The sequence below is a fragment of the Muntiacus reevesi genome, chromosome 8, assembly GCF_963930625.1.
Source record: "Muntiacus reevesi chromosome 8, mMunRee1.1, whole genome shotgun sequence".
Taxonomy (NCBI): Eukaryota; Metazoa; Chordata; class Mammalia; order Artiodactyla; family Cervidae; genus Muntiacus; species Muntiacus reevesi.
In genome coordinates, this window is record NC_089256.1 from 87,699,713 (window position 1) to 87,719,290 (window position 19,578).

Here is a 19,578-nt window from a genome sequence, read left to right on the forward strand (position 1 = left end):
GGAGCTGGCTTTCTATAAAAATTCAAGATTTCTTTTTAAATAGTTAATTTTAGAGAATTTATAATCTAAAGGACATAAACATTGGACGTGCTATTTGGCTAAACTCAATAAAAAAACCAAGAAAGATTTTCCTTCACAGCTCTCCGTGAGTGATGCATGGTTTGATAGAGCAATCATTTTTAGACTGATAGTGTTTGGCAGAGCTTTCTGTAGGAAATATTCTTGAGTCATATTCAATGAATAATTTTTACATTGAAATTCACATCTAAATTATCTGATGTTTCTATTTGCTCAGACATGTTAGCAAACATAAAAATGAAAAATATTGGCATATAATGAAAAGAATATTTTTAATCTAGCACTTTTGCTAGAAACACATTATTGCCTTTTCAGACAGAAAAGTCAATTATCCTACATTAACAACAGAATCATTCAAGTTACAAAGGATTTTTAAAAAGCATTTAAAAAGAATAAAGATGATTGACATATAGGACTCATTGCATTTACACTATATGTTCTAGCTTACAAATTTTCTGATTTTACAGAAAGGCCATTTTTCTTCCACCACTTCTTTCCAAATACATAAGTTTTTGGTGAGAAGGGGACAGTTACCCACACTTAATGACATTTTGACATGACATACCTGTTTTCCAATTCTTTGATTGGATTTTCAGTTTCTCCTACAGACATGTTATATGATGCCAGGAATTGATCAACAGTTGTGGCTGTGGGGGGAGAAAAGGAAAATAAAACCTACTCTGCCGCGGGGCTTGCTATAGTGAAAATAGTAGACACCAAACTGTGTCAGTGGAGAGGCCTGTGAAGCCATTGCCATGTGCTACAAGATCTGCAATCTACTTTAATATATTCTCTGCAGATAATGTGAAATGAGTATATGCTAGTTAACACAAGTTTTAAATCTAGGGGTAGAGATTTGCCCCATGGAGAATCCACATATCAGGGGTAATCAGCTTCTAGACTACAGCAGTCCCATATTAAATGTGGTTACTGTAAGTGTTAATGGTATCTTGAGAAAACCAAGTACTCTTGTTGTTTTTTTTAATCTAATTATTCTTGGTAGTTAGATAGACTGCTAAAACTGAATGTCAGAACTATGCTATTGATAAAAATGGGGACCCGTTGGCTATACAGTGTATCTTAGAAATGGGCTCTTCTTTGTAAACTTTGAGGTGGTTAAGAGAACTGGTTATACCTCTGTATACCAAGTATAAAGACCAGGGAAGGCCTATGGTCTATGTCCATAGGGAAGGCACCCCAGGCTCATTCCCCACGTGATCCTCTGTCCATTGGCTTCCTAGGGTTCTGCTTGCTTGGTGATGTCAAAAAACCCTAACAGAATACTGCCTCTGAAATGTTGTGTCTGCCTTCAGGGAGCTTGCCAGGTAACTTTAAGGGACCCAGGGAGCTAGAAGCTCTCCGAATTTACACGGGCAATCAGAGCTGTGTGTGCTGCTTGCTAATGACTGTTTGCTCAATCCATACCTAGGTGCACGTTAGTCTTGCTTTTGTTATAACCTAAATAGCAAGTGTGGGACACCAATTCACCCTCATCCACTTCACGTTGCTCTACAGATGATTGCTATCAACCACAAAGGAGAGTTGTGTTTGACCTTGTTGGCTAAGTAGGTCATGTGTGTGCTCAGCTGCTTGACTATAACCAACCAGGCTGTCCGTAGGATTCTCCAGGCAGGAATCCTGGAGCAGGCTGTCATTTCCTACTCCAGGGGATCTTCCCAACCCGAACCTGAGTCTCTTGCATCTCCTTCATTGGTAGGTGGATTCTTTACCACTAGCACAACCTGGGAAGCCCAAGGTAAGTAGTAACAGTATGGAAACCTGCCCTCACCAGATGCATTAGCTGAGGGCATATGCATCATTTATCAGTCAAGGCTGCTGGTTTGCTAAGCTAGGTTGCATTTGGGCATAACATGATTAGATAGAATGCTAGAGATGCAATTATGGAAAGAAGTAAAGGTAGATGAGGGCAGGGAGAACAAGGCAGGGTAGCTGGCTCCTATGGGATCTTATAGACTATTGTAGGGATTTTTATCTTTTCCTCTGAGAGAAATCGGGAGCCATCACTGGGTTTTGAGCAGGGAAGTGACATAATCTGATTTATATTAGGGCCATTTCGATTGTTGGATTGAAAAGTCTTGAAAGGCTGGGTTGGCAGCAGGTTCACTAGTTAGGAGGCTATTGTAATAATCCAGAAAGAGTGGAGAGTTACTCAGACAGTGGGTACTAAAGCGTGGTTATGTCTTGATCTATTTTATAGTTAGAACTTATTTGATTTAATGGATTGAACTGGATGGGAGGTGTGTGAGAGGAAAAGGGCCAGTACTGACCTGGGCATTTGGCCTGAATATCTGGAAAATGGAATTTTCATCAGGTGTGAAACAGAAGACTGCATAGAGTAGGTTTGAAAAAAAAAAGTGAGAATATCTTATAATTTGTGAATTGCTATAAAAATACAGAGTTTGGCATATTTATAAACTCTCTATGATTTAGCATGTGTTTAGTATAGAGGGTTGCTTTTTGGCCAATTTACTCTTATGTCAATTTCCTAGTTTCTGATGGTCACACAATACACCACACAAGACATCTGCTTTCACTTGTCGTCTGAGCGTTTTCTGTCTCCCCCAGCTTCCCATTTTGCCTGGCCCCACGTGGTGCCGAGGTAAGATTGTCTCAAAGATGCAATCACAGGGTTTGCACTTGTTGACTAGTGAGGAAGCCTGCCATCTGCTTGGCTCATGAAATAATTCAGAAAGCAAAATGAGGTTTCTGTTATATTTGCCTCTTACAGTCTTCAGTAACTTAAGATGTTTATTGAGATTGGGGTTCCTTGGGTCTGATCTGCCAGGCTCTGATTTACTCTTTAGTTTTCTCTTTCTTGGAGGCTTCACAGCAAACTTACTGGTGCCAAAATGATATGTGATATGTTTCACATCTGTATGAAGTATTGACATGGGATGTGCATTCTAGTTCCTAAGAAGGGGAGGGAAAAAGAAACTTGAAAACACCATATTCTTGTTTACTTAAAAAAACGAATAGCATACTTTCCTTCCAGCCATGATGTTGTAATAGGGACTGGATTCAATCTTCAACATTAAAAAAAAACAAACCAGAAAATCAGATAAAATATGTGAAACAAAGACTCCCATGAATTGGCTAAGGGCAGTGCAGGACTGTGATATTTGCGAAAAGAACAGTCAAATCAGTAAAATGAACTCCACAATCAGCTCAGTGTACTGCCCAAAGGCAGTTTCCAGGTTGCAGAGCCCAGAGGTCTGGTTGAGTTGAGAAGATAAAAATCAGAATTTTGAGAGAGAAAGTACCTAGAATTTGTGGGAGAGAAGACCAGAGAAGAGTGTGACCTGGAGAATTCCTGAGATGGGCAGATAGGTCCTCTCCAGTGGTTGGCTGAGTCCTGACCTGCAGAAATGTGAGAAGAAACTCCCTGAGGCTGGGGAAAGTCCATTGACAGCAATAGGTCAAATATTTCCCAGAGCTCACGCTGGGCTAGAAATAGTTCATGGTCCTATCAGCCAGAGTGGGGAAGCCTTGTAAGACTTGGGCATTGAGTAGAGGGCAAAGAAGGGTGTTAGCACTAGACTAAAACTTTGAAAACAAGTTTCAGGAGTTCCTTAGCAGTCCAGTGGTTAAGATTTGGCATATCCACTGCCAGGTTTGATCTCTGGTTGGGAAACTAAGATCCTGCAAGCCACATGGCGTGGCAAAAAAAAAAAAAAAAAGTAATAATAATAAATAAAATAAAGTTTAAAAAAAACAAGTTTCACCAAGATGAGACTGTTCCTAAAATAGTTTAATTGCATGCTGGAACCAAGTCCAATACTCCTTAAATCCAGTACCCAAACATTCAGAACTCACAGTATCCAGCACGCAATCCAAATTGGCAAGTGTGTTGGTTTCCCAGGGATGCCGTAACAAAGAAATGCAAAGTAGGTGGCTTACAGCAACAGAAATGGATTCTGTAACAGTCTTAGAGGCTAGAAGGATGAAACCAAGGGCTCTGTAGGACAGTCCTCCCTCTAGGACTCTGGGCAGAGTCCCCTTCTTGCCACTTCCTAGCTTCTGGTGGTGGCTGTCCACCCTTGGCACTCCTTGGCTTTCAACTGCAGAATACCAGCTTCTGCTTCTGTCATGTGGGGCTCTCCTTGTGAGTTTCTGCCCTGTCCTCTTTTAAGGACACCAGTCATATTGGATTATGGGTCCACCCACATCCAGTATGACCTTATTGTAAATAATTACACCCACAACCACCCTATTTCTAAATAAGATCACACTCTGAAGTACCAGGTGTTACGTGCTAAGCCTCTTCAGCCCTGTCCGACTCTTCGTGATCCTATAGACTGTAGGCTGCCTGGCTCCTCTGTCCGTGTGAACTCTTCAGGCAAGAATATTGGAGTAGATTGCCATGCCCTCCTCCAAGGGATTTTCCCAACCCAGGGAAGATCCAACCCATGTCTCTTGTCTCCTGCATTGGCAAGCGGCTTCTTTACCACTAGCGCCACCTGGGGAGCTAGCCAGAGGTTAGGACTTCAACTTTTCTTACTGGGAACAAAATTCAACCCAAAATACCAGACATTCAAAGAAGTAGGAAAATAAGACCTATAACCAGAAGAAAAATTCATGAGTAGACACAGAGTAGAAAGTGTTGAGGGAATGGAATTAGCAGACACAGGTGGTGGCCCCAGTGGTAAAGAACTAGGCTGCCAATGCAGGAGACGTGGGTTCAGTCTCTGGATGGGGAGGATCCCCTGGAGGAGGAAATGTCAACCCACTCCAGTATTCTTGCCTGGGAAATCCCGTGGACAGATGAGCCTGGCAAGATGCAATCCATGGGGTTGCAAAGAATTGGACATTATTGAAGCAACTGAACACACAGATGCTATCACAACTACAATAAAAATCACCATATGCTCTATTTTGGATAGTTTTATTGCTATGTGGTTTTTTTTTGGGGGGGTTATTTTTTAGATAATTCCACTAATCTCTGTAACAGCATAAAGAACAGAGATAAGTACTAGAAATCATAAAGTAACTCCCAAAAAAGATCTCTATGAAAGTGAGTGATGGATATTTTCAGAAATGCTTATTCATCTCTAAAATGGGAATAATACTTCCCAGATAAGGTGCAATAATCAAATGAAATTTTTATAACTTACCTGGTACATAATCAACTCATAATAAATAGCAGCAATTCTTGTTACTATAGCCTGAGGCAATGATTAAAGCAATTATAGGTCAAATGATTACAGACCTATGATGGATGAGGCTGAACACAGTCAGGGTAATTATAATGGGTTTGATTCATTGCTCTTGGTAAGAACTTTACTAATTTGGACAAGTTGGGATAGGGAAAAAGTCAAATATGACTGATGAGCCATCTTAATTACAGAATATTTTTGAAGAAATGGCTTTTGATTACTTTTAACTGTATGCAGCAATTAGAACCAGGCTACAAAGTTTTGCCTAGTATATATCCTTAAGGTACTGGTTTTAATGATTGCATAGAAATGATCTTTCATTAGCATAACAAGGCTTTCAGCTGTTGTAAACGAGTTTGTTTTCATAAACCATTTTTCTTTAGCAGTAGAGTAAGTTCTATTGGAATGATTTGTCCAGCAATGACCATGTGGCGATTCCTCCATGGTTTTGGGTATCAGTCACAAGGTGCCAGCTGAGGGTTCTAGCCTTGGCTGTTGGCACATCGACGTCCTGGGGAGCATTCCTGTGACCGCACAGCCTCTAGCAACACCCCTTCTTTCCTGTTGCCCTCCCATCTGTGATGGTGGTTGCTTCCTGAAATGAGTAGTCTCTGGGTTCTTACTGCCTGCTACTTTTTGCTCTTTCAGTGTTCCAATAACCATATAACCAAGTCCTTGAATTAAATTCCCTCTGTTTTATTTTTTTTTTAATTTAAATTGGAGGATAATTGCTTTAGAATATTGTGTTAGTTTTTGCTGCACAACAAAGTGAATCAGTCTGAGGACATATATCCCCTCTCTCTTGAGCCTCCACCCTCCCCATCCCACTCCTCTAGGTCATCACAGAGCACTGAGCTGAGCTTCCCACGAGCCATCTGTTTCACACATGGTAGTATATATGTGTCTGTGCTACTCTCTCAGTTCATCCCACCTTTATCTTCCCCTGGGGGCTTCCCTGGGGGCTCAGATGGTAAAGAATCTGCATGCAATACAGGAGACTTGGGTTTGATCCCTGGGTCGGGAAGATCCCCTGGAGAAGGGAACAGCCACCCACTCCAGTATTCTGGCCTGGAGAATTCCATGGACAGAGGAGCCTGGCAGGCTATAGTCCGTGGGATTGCAAAGAGTCTGGCATGACTGAGTGACTTTGACTTTCTCACTCCCCTTCCCCTTCGGTGTCCACATGTCTGTTCTCTACGCCTGCCCAGTAGTGGAAACCCCCTCTGTTTTAAATGCCTGGCATAACTGTCCTCTTGACTAGACCCCAGCTGACACCATACACCAAGAGGAACAGCTGGAACTAACCAGAGAGATGCCAAACATGGAGCAGAGAGTCAGTCCCCAGAGACAAGGCCTGGGGTTGGACGGGAGCAGTAGCTGGGCTGGGTTTCTTAGGCACCTCAGTGAATGCTTCTCTCTGGCAGGATGCACTGTCGTAATCACATACCCTGCTGTCCAGCTGCCTGGACTTGCAGACGTCTCGTCCGCTATTTAGGAAATGCATTTTCAATTTGCAAAATGTGAGGATTAGTCTAGATGAATTCCAGGTTTCCTTTCAGCTCTATGTTTCTCTCAAACTAGCTGGCAATTTTGCTCAGGGTTGGTTGGGAAAAGCTCTCCTATTTCTTTCCATATGCTGCGTGAAGACAGGATTAAGGAAGCAGAATGGCCCCATGGTGAAGACTGCCTCCTGGAGAGGTGACAGAAACGTTCTGTACCATCCCTGCTGGGTTCAGATAAGACGACACAGCCCGGGGAGGCCCCATGTGCCAGACTTTGCAAAAAGCACTGCCGCAAAGCAAGGAGCAGTCCCAGGGCCACGTGTTACATGTGAATATGATTGTGCTTGCGAAGTGGTCATTCCAAAAGTGTGGCAGCAAAGGTGATAATCAGAGAAAGCTAATAAAAGTAGGTACAGGACCGGATTCCTGGGTGTAGTATGATTGAAATGACTGTGTATTTGTCTTCCTGTATGTAAAATGTAATGCCTGTTTTGAACAAGTTTTCCAAGAAGGGATAGTCATTTGTTTACCTCTTTTCAAAGAACCAGCCTTCCTGTTAAGTGTTATTTTAAGCGGCAGCCAGGTTTTGCCACTTAATGTAATTAAAATGGACAGAAGCTTTGCATTTGTTCCTGCGAATTGCTGAGGACCTGCCTGTACCCTAGACTGCTATAGGCTTCTGGCAAAACCTTTTTTGTATTGTGATTTGAGGTGACCTAGTATCAAAGCCTTATCCCCTCTGTAGGTAAAGAAAATGATATTAGAAACTGAGGAGATCTGGGTCACTGAATTACATCATTTACAATTAGCTTGAGGGTAACCCCGCTGCCTGGCCTTCAGGTTGTCAGTTAATATAAGAAAATTAGCACCTGCTGGATAATGAACACCTGTGACAATGATCATATCCTGGATATCCATCATTGAAAAATAGATCCTTCCAGCATGGATCCGATGCTGCTGGTGTTTAACTTCCATAGGCTGGACTATTTTCTGGTCCTGATGTAAGCAGTCACAGGCCCTGAAACTCCTTTCAAGAGAGGCTGACGCAGCTGCCATCCATTTCTAGTTTGCATCACCCGCTGAGCCAACCCGTGCTTAAAGCGTGGTGGTCAGCTGGTCAGACGCGACTCCCCAGATGGCCGTGGGCTTGAGCTGAGCGAAGGGCAAAGTGGCTGGCGAGGGGTCTGAGCTGCTTGCAGATGCCCTCTTCTCCGGCTGGCTTTTGGCCCTTTGCATTTTGTGGTGAACTGCTGCTGGGCCCACTCGGCGGGTCTGACCGGCCCAAGCTCGTGCTGAGCCGTTGGTCTGCATGGCTGCCTCTGGTCAAGCACTCCATCTCTCCCAGAGCTCAGGAGTCAGTGAGGAGCTGTCTTTAAAAAGGAGTCTAATTCTTCCCTGCCATGGCGTGGCCTTGCTGCATGGACTTGTGTTGTGACCCTCCACTGAGGCTTCTGTGCACTCCACACGGCATCTCTTCCCACCACAGATGTCTCTACCACTGTAGGTTCTGCTGGTTCAGAGGACTCAGGAGGCAGGGCCGTACCTCCAGCCTGGACCTGTGGAAGAACTCCATCCTTCCTGTAGCCCCACCCAAGGCTGGAAGTATGTCAGGTCACCAGGTCCAGAGACTGGGGCAGTGTTCGCGAGTACGGAATATGCTGCCGTCAGAGCCTGAATGCACTGCGCTTCCTATTTCAGGGTAGAAGGTAAGTTGCAATCATTCTTTTACTTTGGAGAGGATTTATTGGCATGCCTAGCACCACTGGACGCCAAAATGTTTCCTGATATAGCCCCTTGAATCTTTGTAAGGCTTGTCTGCCACCTTCTGGGGTGCATGGGTGTTACCAAGGCCTCGAGTATGCTAGATTTCTCATTTATCCAGCCTAGTTGTTATGCGTGTAATGAATGAATATGATTCTTTGTGGGAGATCTAGATAGTCCAGATAATTTAGAATATATTATGATTAGAAGGAGTGTTAATATAGCTCTTGGGCAAATGGTAAATGTACAATGCAACCTGTTCATGTGAATGCAAATTGTTTCTCATCCTTATTTATGATTAGAATAGAAAAAAACACATATGCTAAATGAGTAGTCACATACCATGTGACTACCTGAGGTTGCTTTCACCTGCTCTAGAAAAATACTATTTAGTGGCTGCAACTGGGGCAATTCAGTTCAGTTTAGCCGCTCAGTCATGTCCGACTCTTTGCGACCCCATGAACCGTAGCACGCCAGGCCTCGCTGTCCATCACCAGCTCCTGGAGTCCACCCAAACCCATGTCCATCAAGTCAGTGATGCCATCCAACCATCTCATCCTCTGTCGTCCCCTTCTCCTCCTGCCCTCAATCTTTCCCAGCACCAGGGTCTTTTCAAATGAGTCAGCTCTTCTCATCAGGTGGCCAAAGTATTGGAGTTTCAGCTTCAACGTCAGTCCCTCCAATGACCACCCAGGACTGATTTCCTTTAGGATGGACTGGTTGGATCTCCTTGCAGTCCAGGGGACTCTCAAGAGTCTTCTCTAACACCCCAGTTCAAAAGCATCAATTTTTTGGTGCTCAGCTTTTTTCACAGTCCAACCCTCACATCCATACATGACCACTGGAAAAACCATAGCCTTGACCAGATGGACCTTTGTTGGCAAAGTAATGTCTCTGCTTTTTAATATGCTGTCTAGATTGGTCACAACTTTCCTTCCAAGGAGCAAGCGTCTTTTAATTTCATGGCTGCAATCACCATCTGCAGTGATTTTGGAGCCCAGAAAAATAAAATCAGCCACTGTGTCCACTGTTTCCCCATCTATTTGCAGTTACCTGGTTGAATCTTTAAAGCTCCACTCTAAAACTCCTCTGCTGTTTCTTTTTTTTTAAACCAACTTTTTATTGGAGAAGAGTTGATTTACAGTGTTGTCTTAGTTTCAGATGCACAGCAGAGTGATTCGGTTATACATATGTATTTTCGGATTCTTTTCCACTGTAGGTTATTATAAGATGTTGAATGTAGTTCCCCCTGCCATACAGTAGGTCCTTGTTATTTATCTACTTTATATACAGTAGTGTGTATCTGTTCATCCCAAGCTCCTAAGGTATCCTTTACCACCCCTGGTGGTAACCATAAACTTGTTTTCTATGTCTGTGAGTCTGTTGCTACTTTGTAAATACATTCATTTGTATCCTATTTTTAGATTGCACATGTAAGTGATATTACATGATTTATCTTTCTGACTTTACTTGATATGATAATTTTTTTGATATGATAATTTTTAAATCCATTCAAGTTACTGCAGATAGCATTACTTCATTCTTTTTTGTGGCTGAGTATCATTCCACTATGTAAGTGTATAAACCATACCTTCTTTATCCATTCACCTGCTGATGGACATTTAGGTCATTTCCATGTCTTGGCTGGAAATAGTGTTGCTGTGAACATTGAGATGCAAGCATCTTTTTGTTTTGTTTTTCAATTTTAACAGTTTGTTGGCCAACAAAGAGCTCTCACATTTTCTTCCCACCCGATGGTGATATTCCTGAATTTATCTCTCTGCAAAGTCAAGCAGAGACCAAAGAGTTTCCCTTAGTACTACACAAAATCTAAACAGGTGAGGAAAAAAAAATGCTTATGGTCAGAAAATAAAACTTGTCTCTCTGTTTAGAGAAGATTTTTCTTTGTACATCATATTTAAAATACACTTTTGCTTTTCATTTAGGAGCTGTGGAAAACACCTGTTTAAAAGTCTTTGGAAGGATAGCTCGTTTTCCGATGTTTGGTCTTCCAGGTTCTTGTGGGCTAGCAATGTTGAGGGGTACTCCATGCTATTCTCATTTCCTTTGAGTCGATGTTGTCTGGAAGAGCCTCTCTGTTTTCAGCTGTCTAACATCTTATCAAGAATTTGTAGAGGGACAAGAATCCTTGCCCAATTTGTTTCCACAATGCAGCCACTTAATGCCATCTCATCCAAAATGATGTGTACTTTATCCAAATTAAACATTATATCTAGTTCACTCACTCGGCTGAAGGAGTCATCTAAAACTTCCACAAAGTTATGGATGAATTTATAAATTGCCATCTCATTCTCTGTGTCATTAACTCCAACCACAATGAAAACAGCTGCATATTGCTGGTATATCAGCTTAAAGTCCTTATAGTCAATGAAAGAGCATTGTTCATTGGATCGAGAGAGACAGCTCTTTATGACTTCTGTTTCCAGAAGCCTACGCTTATTAATCTCCACATGTTCATAGTACTTAGAAAGTCAGGTCTGCCCTGGTTTGTTCACCATGAGGAAAAATGTTATCATTTTTTTTCTCTGGCCATGATTTTTCCAAGTATAATTAAAAAGATATGGCAAGGGGTGGCTGTAACCAGAACCTGTGTGGCTTGGGGGGCAATAGTCCTGGAGATGGCTCTTCCTAGAAACCCCTCCCCCTTTCCCGCAGAAGCTTGTTACCCAGACCTCACTGGCTGCGTGGTGCGGGCTTCCTTGGGGCAGCCATTCTGGCTTTTTTGTAAGTATCTTTTTGAATAGTTTGTTTTTTTTTCTGGATATATGTCCAGGAGTGGGATTGATGGATCATATGGCAACTCTAGTTTTAGCATTTTTAAGGAACCTGCATACTGTTTTCCATAGTGGCTGCACCAATTTACATTTCTACCAACCATGTAGGAGAGTTCTCTTTAGAACCCATCTGTTTTTTTTCCCCCCCATGGGTCAAGCTAGAGAATCAAATGCGATTTAATGGGGACCACCACCCCTGCATCCTTTAGATCCTTAAAGGTGGCACTGATTCCTACCATTCCACCACCCTGGGATATGATAGTTTTTTTTAATTTGGGGGTTGACAGTTCCAGAAATTTCAATTTGACCTTCCCCACCATGAGATCCCTTATTTCACAGACTGAGGACCCAATGTGGGCATTACAGCCACTGACTAAGTATGCTGATCCCAACTGTAAATTCATGAACAAGGTAAATACTCACTTGGTGGGTTTACAGACCCAGGGGACTCCACTGATCACACCCAAACCCTGTCCGCCAAGGAGGAGAGCCGGGTGACTCTTCAGGTAACTATGCACCAATGTCAACACGGACAGTCTAACAGTCTCTTCTTTCTAACCTGGACAGAGGACATAGCCTGAAAACAGCTGTCTACCAGGAAGTGCTTAACAAAAAACAAAAACACCTACATTGTACAAATCAGGAATATACAGCAAATGTCCAAAGCATGGCTCTGACGGTGACGATGCAGGAACCCAAATGAGAACATTGATGCTGAAGACACTGGTCCTGAGATGTCTACTAAGACGGCATATGCCTGGAGAGAATTCGTTAGCGGTTCATGTGTAAACATAAATCTGCCAATAATTAGTAGAAATACATCATAATTTCTATTTCAGAAATGACATCCACAAGCATCTCAGACATTTCCATCAAAACTAACCAAATGACTCATTTGGAACCTAATTTTGAATTGCCAAGCACATGTCCAATGGAAAGAAGGCATCAGCTACAGTTTACTTGTATCCTTAAGTGTGTATGGGCCTTGACAGTTTTAATAACTTTTTACCTAAGTTACAGAGCTTTGTGCTGTCTATTTGGCTCTCAGTTAAAATGATTCCCTGAAAAGGGAATATAAGCCAATGCTCAGTGTTCTAATTACTTTCCACTAAAGCAGATTAGCAATATTATGCATCCCGTTGCTTTCTGTTCTATAACTATAAACGTTGCTATGTTTCCTCAAGAGTGTATTCACCACATATGGTGTTTTCTAAAAGACTGAAATAATGGCTCTTTTTTGGAAATGGCATAATAGCATTTTCTAACCTTCATGTTGATAATTGCCTTTGGTTGATATATATATTACCAGTGTTTGGATACATATGTGTATAGAAAACTTGTTTTGAGGCCCATAAGCAGAGTAGAAGGCCCACCTCTATTTCCAAATAGACTGCTTTCAAAACTCACAGGGCTCCCAGCTCTGGCTTCAGCTGATGAAGGGCCCATCAGGAGCCGGTTCTGTTGCCCTTGGCTGTCTCCCACAGTGATGAGGGTGCTTTATCTTGGAAGGGACATCAAAGTTCGTCTAGAGACAGGCAAACCCATTCCTGACATCAGGTTTATCAGATTCACCTGGGGAGCTTAAAAACACATACCTTTCATGCCTATCTGCCTTGAAAATCAGAATATCTGGAAGAAGGTCTTGGAAAAAATATCAGCCAGATCTGGGAACCACTGTTCTGGTCCAACCACCTTCATGGTTTTATAAGTCTTCACATTTAGAGTCAGAATAAGGTATTGTTCAGTCACTAAGTCATGTCCAATTCTGTGTGTGCCCATGGGCTGCAGCATGCCAGGCTTCCGTGTCCTTCATTATCTCTCAGATTTGCTCAAATTCATGTCCATTGAGTCAGTGATGCCATCCAACCATCTCATCCTCTGTTGCCCCCTTCTCCTCCTGCCCTCAATCTTTCCCAGCATAAGGATATTTTACAGTGAGTCAGCTCTTCGCATCAGATGGCCAAACTATTAGAGCTTCAGCTTCAGCATCAGTCCTTCCAATGATTCAGACTGATTTCCTTTAGTGTTGACTGGTTTGATCTTGCTGTCCAAGGGTCTCTCAAGAGTCTTCTCCAGCACAATTTAAAAGCATGAATTCTTCACTGCTCAGCTTTCTTTATGGTCCAACTCTCACATCCATACATGACTACTGGAAAAACCATAGCTTTGGCTAGTTGGACCTTTGTCAGCAAAGTGATGTCTCTGGTTTTTAATATACTGTCTAGGTTTGTCATAGCTTTTTTCCAAGGAGCAGATGTCTCTTAATTTCATGACTGCAGTCACTGTCCACAGTGATTTTGAAGCCCAGAAGTAAGCAGGTCTCCTTAAAATTTATTCTGTTTAACTTCCGGTTGTTGAACTGTCTGTGAATGTCCCAGTGTGGATGGACCAGACCTATTTGTTTTGATCTGATGGTACATCACACACGTTTGTCTCAGTATCCTTCCACAGAGCCTCCACTGGACCTGGTTAGGAGCCATAGTGTCATATATTTGGGATCAGATGACTGAATAAAGTTAGATTTCAGATTTCTTTTTATTCAGACAAAGAGGGAAAAATAAATGTCATTCAGAAGAAAACAGTTTTCTTCTTAGACCTAAACATTGGTTAGCTCAGCACAAAACCTGTTGTAATCCAAGTGTCTGTTGGCACAACATGACTTACGCATGTAGGGGCATGCTGCTCAGTAATGAGCAGGAACAGAGTACTGAACCATGCTACAACAGAGATGGTCCTCAGACATATTTTGCTTACATGACAGAAACCAGACACCAAATATTCATATTGTATGATTTGATTTGTGTGAAATTTCCAGAAATAAGCAAATCTGTAGAGACATGGAAGATGAGTGGTTGCCTAGGGCTGGAGGTGGGCACAAGGATTCACCTTAGATGGGCATAGAGAAATCTTGGGGATGATGGAAATATTCTAAAACTTGATGTTGGTGATGGTTGCATGAGTCTATTAATATATTAAAAACTGAATTGTTTAAAAAAAATTTTGTAAATCACTGAAGAGCATAAACTGGATTCTTCATCCATTTGTGGGAATCAAACTCTTCATTGCCATCTGTTGGGATCAGTGTTGCATCGAACCCAGACAAGCATGATTTACCCAAAGTTTCTCCCTTAAAATAGCTTATCTGACTGATGATGCTGGAGTTTGGGTTCACCTTAGCATGTGTGTATGCTACGTTGCCTCAGTCCTGTCTGACTCTTTGCAATCCTACGGACTGTAGCCCACCAGGCTTCTCTGTCCATTGGATTCTCCAGGCAAGAATATTGGAGTGGGTTGCCATACCCTCCTCTGGATAATTAGACCCCAGACTAAAAGCCAGAAGCCAGCATGAGGCAGTGAGGGTGTGGGGTGGCAGGGGAAGAGGAGGCCTGGATTCCAGTTGGGTCTGGACCTCTCTGAACTGGCTCAAGCTTAGCTGTGTGGCCTTTCTGGCCTTCACTTATGCGTGTAAAATGAAAGCTTCCTTAGTGAATGATTCTGATCCTTAAACACAGAGAGAAACACTCCCTTCTGCAGTTTCTGATGGAGAGCAGAGTTTGGAGGGAAGCAGGCTCAGTGTTGCAGGACTGAGAGCAAGTGTGTGTGTTGGCCCTTGCACACCTATGAGAGGGCTTGTGTGATGGTGGAGATCCAAGGAGCCCAGAGATGCTCAAAGACTATTATATCCCATCTTTATGACAAAGTGTTTGGAACCACCTGAAAAGTGAAAGTGAAAGTTGCCCAATCGTGTCCAACTCTTTGTGACCCCACTCCAGTCACAGTACTGGAGTGGGTAGCCTTTCCCTTCTCCAGGGGATCTTCGCAACCCAGGGATCAAATCCAGGTCTCCTGCATTGCAGGTGGATTCTTTACCAGCTGAGCCACAAGGGAAGCCCAAGAATACTGGAGTGGGTAGCCTATCCCTTCTCCAGTGGATCTTCCTGACCCAGGAATTGAACCGGGGTCTCCTGCATTGCAGACGGGTCTTTACCAACTGAGCTTTCAGGGGAGCCACACCAATCAGAGGAGACAGCAAATCCAAAGTGCCAGCAGCAAGGGGGCTAAAGAACCATTGTGTGCTAGACAACATTATCTGAACATGTGCAGACAGCCTCACCTATAGTCATTTACACACATAAAATCATTTGTAAATATCATCTCATGAGATCCTCTCATTTCTGTAAAGTGATCTTTATTATTTCTATTCTACAGTAAGGAAGGGAGGAATTTAGATCAAATGACTCTGGGATAGTCCCAGTGTTTCTGGAGGGCAGAGTTTGAAAGCTTGGAGGGCGAGGTGGGCATGGGCACAGATGCAGGTTACAGGCAGGGGGCCGGGCAGGAGGGAGTGGTGTCAATAAGAGAGCGGAAGAGGCTGCTGGCTTGTTCTCTGCATGGTTTGGGTCCTTCTGGGTTTCTACTGTTGTTGATGTCAGGTTGTAATGTGGGCATTCCCTGGTGGCTCAGTGGTAAAGAATCTGCCTGCCAAGCAGAAGACACAGTTTCTGTCCCTGGGTTGGGAAGAGCCCCTGGAGGAGGAAATGGCAGCCCACTCCAGTACTCTTGCCTGGAGAATTCCATGGACGGAGGAGCCTGGTAGGCTACAGTCCATGGGGTCGCAGAGAGTCGGACGTTACTTAGCAACTAAATAACAAAGGTGGGGCTGTGTCCTTGAAGGACTGTGGCCCCAGGTCTGTTCTACCCTATCTCATGCTTACAACAGGGGACTATTAGGAATGTTGAAAAAAAAAAAGTTGATTCTATTCTCTATTTTCAGAAGGATGAGGTTTTTTTCCTGCTTTCTTAACATACATGAAATGTGATGATTCAAGTCAAGTGAGCCTGAGCTCAAAGCTTTGAATTTGCTGGGAGTGTTGCTCCCTCCCTGGGCTGGTCATCACAAAAGCAACTCTTCTTTTCTGCACAATAGCTATCACTTGGCCAGTGGAAGGGCCATGCTTACTTGGAGCCCTAAGCACATACATGTCTTGGTGTAGACGTATTTACCTACATGATACCCTTCCCCCTGGGTCTGCCCCAAGTTACACATTGAAAGGGGGGCCTGCAGCAGGTACTTGCTGCCCCTGCTCTAAGCCCTTTGCCTGTCTCTCTGGAGCATTTTGTCTTTCTCTTCGATGTCCTGTCCTGTGCTTTTTTTTGTTTTTTCCCCTATGTCTATCTCCCTCTTGACTTCTGATCCACCCCTAGCTATGACTTAGTTCTGAAGGTCGATAGGCACACACACGATAGATACATACACACAAGGAATCTGTTGGAAGAGGAGAGGCTGGTGCAGAGGAGAATGGGGTACGAATGAGCAGAGGAAAGATTTTGAGCTGAGTTGCTGTTTAAGACCTCGGGCCACCTTCTCCCTGAAGTCATCTGTGACAATGGCACCACCACCTGCTTACAACCGCCTTCATTTGCAACTTTCATGGGAGCCTCTTGTCACATCTGCCTCACTTTACAGTTACTTACATACAGATGTGAGTGTCTTTTCTAGATGAGCAGTTGGCCTGGGGGAATTTTCCATTTTCAAAAAAAAGATTCGTTCATCTTTACATTCTATACATCATAATAACTTCTAAAGGGATCATAGTAGTGTTTGTTGAACCAACAGATGTAGTAGATGTGAGATGGTTTTCAGCCCGAGGTTCATACATCATGAAGAGCCCTCCTCCCAGTCTAAAGGGAAATAAAAGATGGTGTGTGGACTTGCTGCTGGGACCTTCCTGGGGCAGAGATGTGCCAACAGCATCTCCATCAGGAGTGAGTCGACCTCAGGGAAGCAATGGATGATAAATCTAGTAAGTGAGTAAGGTATAATTACAGATGAGTACATACGTTAGATGTTCATTTACTCATTTGAAGCATCAAATTAGAATTTTCACAATAAGCTAAAACCACAGTAGTTCAACCAAAGGATAAGCTGAAATTCTGTAAATGACTGATATTGATAAAATTGCTGAATAAATATGTGTCAATATTAAAAGTCATGTTCTGCATCAGCCCCCAGCTTCATTGTGTAGCATTTAACCCTTCAGCCCATCTGTACCAGGTCACATATTTGCTTCTTCCTGTCCGTTATGTGCACATTCTCCCTGTGGCACGTGCCCTAGGGAGCAGAGGCGGGCTGCACTGAAGTGAGAAAGGTGGGGGATGTCACGGTCTTTGTAGACCAGGACCTGGGGACTGGAGTCGACGAGAAGAAGGACGCAGGAGACCCAAGTCTCCAGTGAAACAAGGGTACTTTATTTGCAGAAAGGCATGCTTATATATCTTCAATAAAATGATTACTCAGCCATTAAAAAGAATGAAATTTCACCAGTTGCAAGAAAATGGATAGTCCTTTAAGTACAAGGTCGCTGAAGGAAGTCGCTGAAGGAAGTCACTGATGGGAATCCAAGCAGGTGCCCCTTCCCATGATCTCAGCCCTGAGAACTGTATGCAGCTCTGCTCGTTCCTATTTTCCAGGAACTGATAAGGAACAGAGAGTCCTTGAGAAAAGGCACACAAAGGAAGAAAACATATTGGATCCCTTAAAGTTGAGCGTCCCCTGACAGGGGACCATCCAGCTAACCCTGACGTCTTTAACATTGTGATACCATTCTCTACTCTATGAGTCTTCGCAATTCAAATTGAGTTGAAGCTAAGGACTGGACCCGTTAATAAAAGAGATATTGGACATGTTGGCCTAGGAAAATAAAAACAACTCATTTAGGAATGCTCTTGGCATATTCTGCAATTAAAAACTGCTAGAGAGAAGGCTAGCATCTCACGTTTGGGTCCTCTGTTTTCAAGTGCAATTCCAAGAGTGAGCTGAGACTTTGCAGTTCGCTCACTAGAGGGAGTTAGATACTAAAGAGCTGCCTTCTCAAGACCCATTGAGCTGGATCTAATGCAGGAAATCCGACCAAGACTTTGGGAGACTAGATACCAGATTCCCTGTGGCAGAGCCATCTTTTCATAGATTAAAAAAGAAAAAAATCTTTCCCAGTATGGTGAATAAACCACAGAATATTTTCAATTGTTTTTCTAATTTAAACATAAATGCTCAAGGTAGAAAAATAGAGAGAGTAATAGGAATACCTCAAAATACAAAGAACATTTCAATTTACCTGTAAAGGTCACATCTAGAACTAAACACAATTAATAACAGGTCTAGCCACATGGACTTTCTGGGAGCTGAATACTCTTTTTTAATTTTTAAAATTTATTTATTTTTGGCTGTGCTGGGTCTTCATTGCTGCGTGGGCCTTTCCCTGGTTGCAGGGAGCTACTCTCCAGTTGCAATGCGTGGGCTTCTCATTGTGGTGTCTTCCCTTGTTGCAGAGCATGGACCCCAGGGCTTCAGTAGTCGCGGCTCCCAGGTTCTAGAGCACAGGCTTAGTAGTTGTGCAGCATGGGCTTAGTTGCTCCGCAGCATGTCAGATCTTCCTGGACCAGAGATCAAAATGTGTCTGTGTTGCCAGGCAGATTCTTTACCACTGAGCCACCAGGGAAGCCCAGCTGAACATTATTGAACTAAAAGAAGAAAAAACCCCACAATTTCCTATGGTTTAATGTAATATCTGTCCTTATTTTTCTATATGTATAGTGATAATAATTTGGTTTTCACGTGATATTATATAGACACTGTGTATTAACATTCATGTATGAATATATTACTTACTGGTTTATGTTTAGGCTTTGTGTGCTGTGTGGATTAAAGGTTTGTGTCAATGTTTTGAGATAGAATTTTCAAGGAAATAAATTCTCAGTCAAACTTTTATCTGAAATCACCATCTTCCTTCTCAACTGTAATTTTTTTTTAGCTGCTTAAGAGCAATAAAAAAGCAACAATCAGTTGGTATCAGTAGAGTGAGGAAGTATGTGACGTATCAGTCACTCAGTTGTGTCGGACTCTTTGCGACCCCATGGACTGTAGCCAGCCAGGAATTCCTCTGTCCGTGGGATTCTCCAGGCAAGAGTACTGGAGTGGGTTGCCATTTCCTTCTCCAGGGTATCTTTCTGACCCAGGTATTGAACCTGGGTCTCCTGCATTACAAGGAGATTCTTTACTGTCTGAGACACCAGGAAAGCCCCTAATAGAGTAATAACTCATGTTAACTGCTGTGTGGGACAGAGAATAAAGAGTGATGGTTCTTGATTTCAAGGAGTTTGTAATCTCGTCGGGGCAATGAGACCCTCTTGTGTTGCAGAACGAGTGAAAATACAACAAGAGGGACTACCCTGGTGATCTAGTGGGTAAGACACCACTATCCTCATGCA

At 42.9% G+C, this 19,578-nt stretch overlaps 1 pseudogene; it reads right to left on the bottom strand.

Annotated features, from left to right (window-relative positions):
- Window positions 1-10,609: 10,609 nt before the first annotated feature.
- On the bottom strand, window positions 10,610-11,052 carry LOC136173656 (AP-4 complex subunit sigma-1 pseudogene; annotated as a pseudogene).
- Window positions 11,053-19,578: the final 8,526 nt, after the last annotated feature.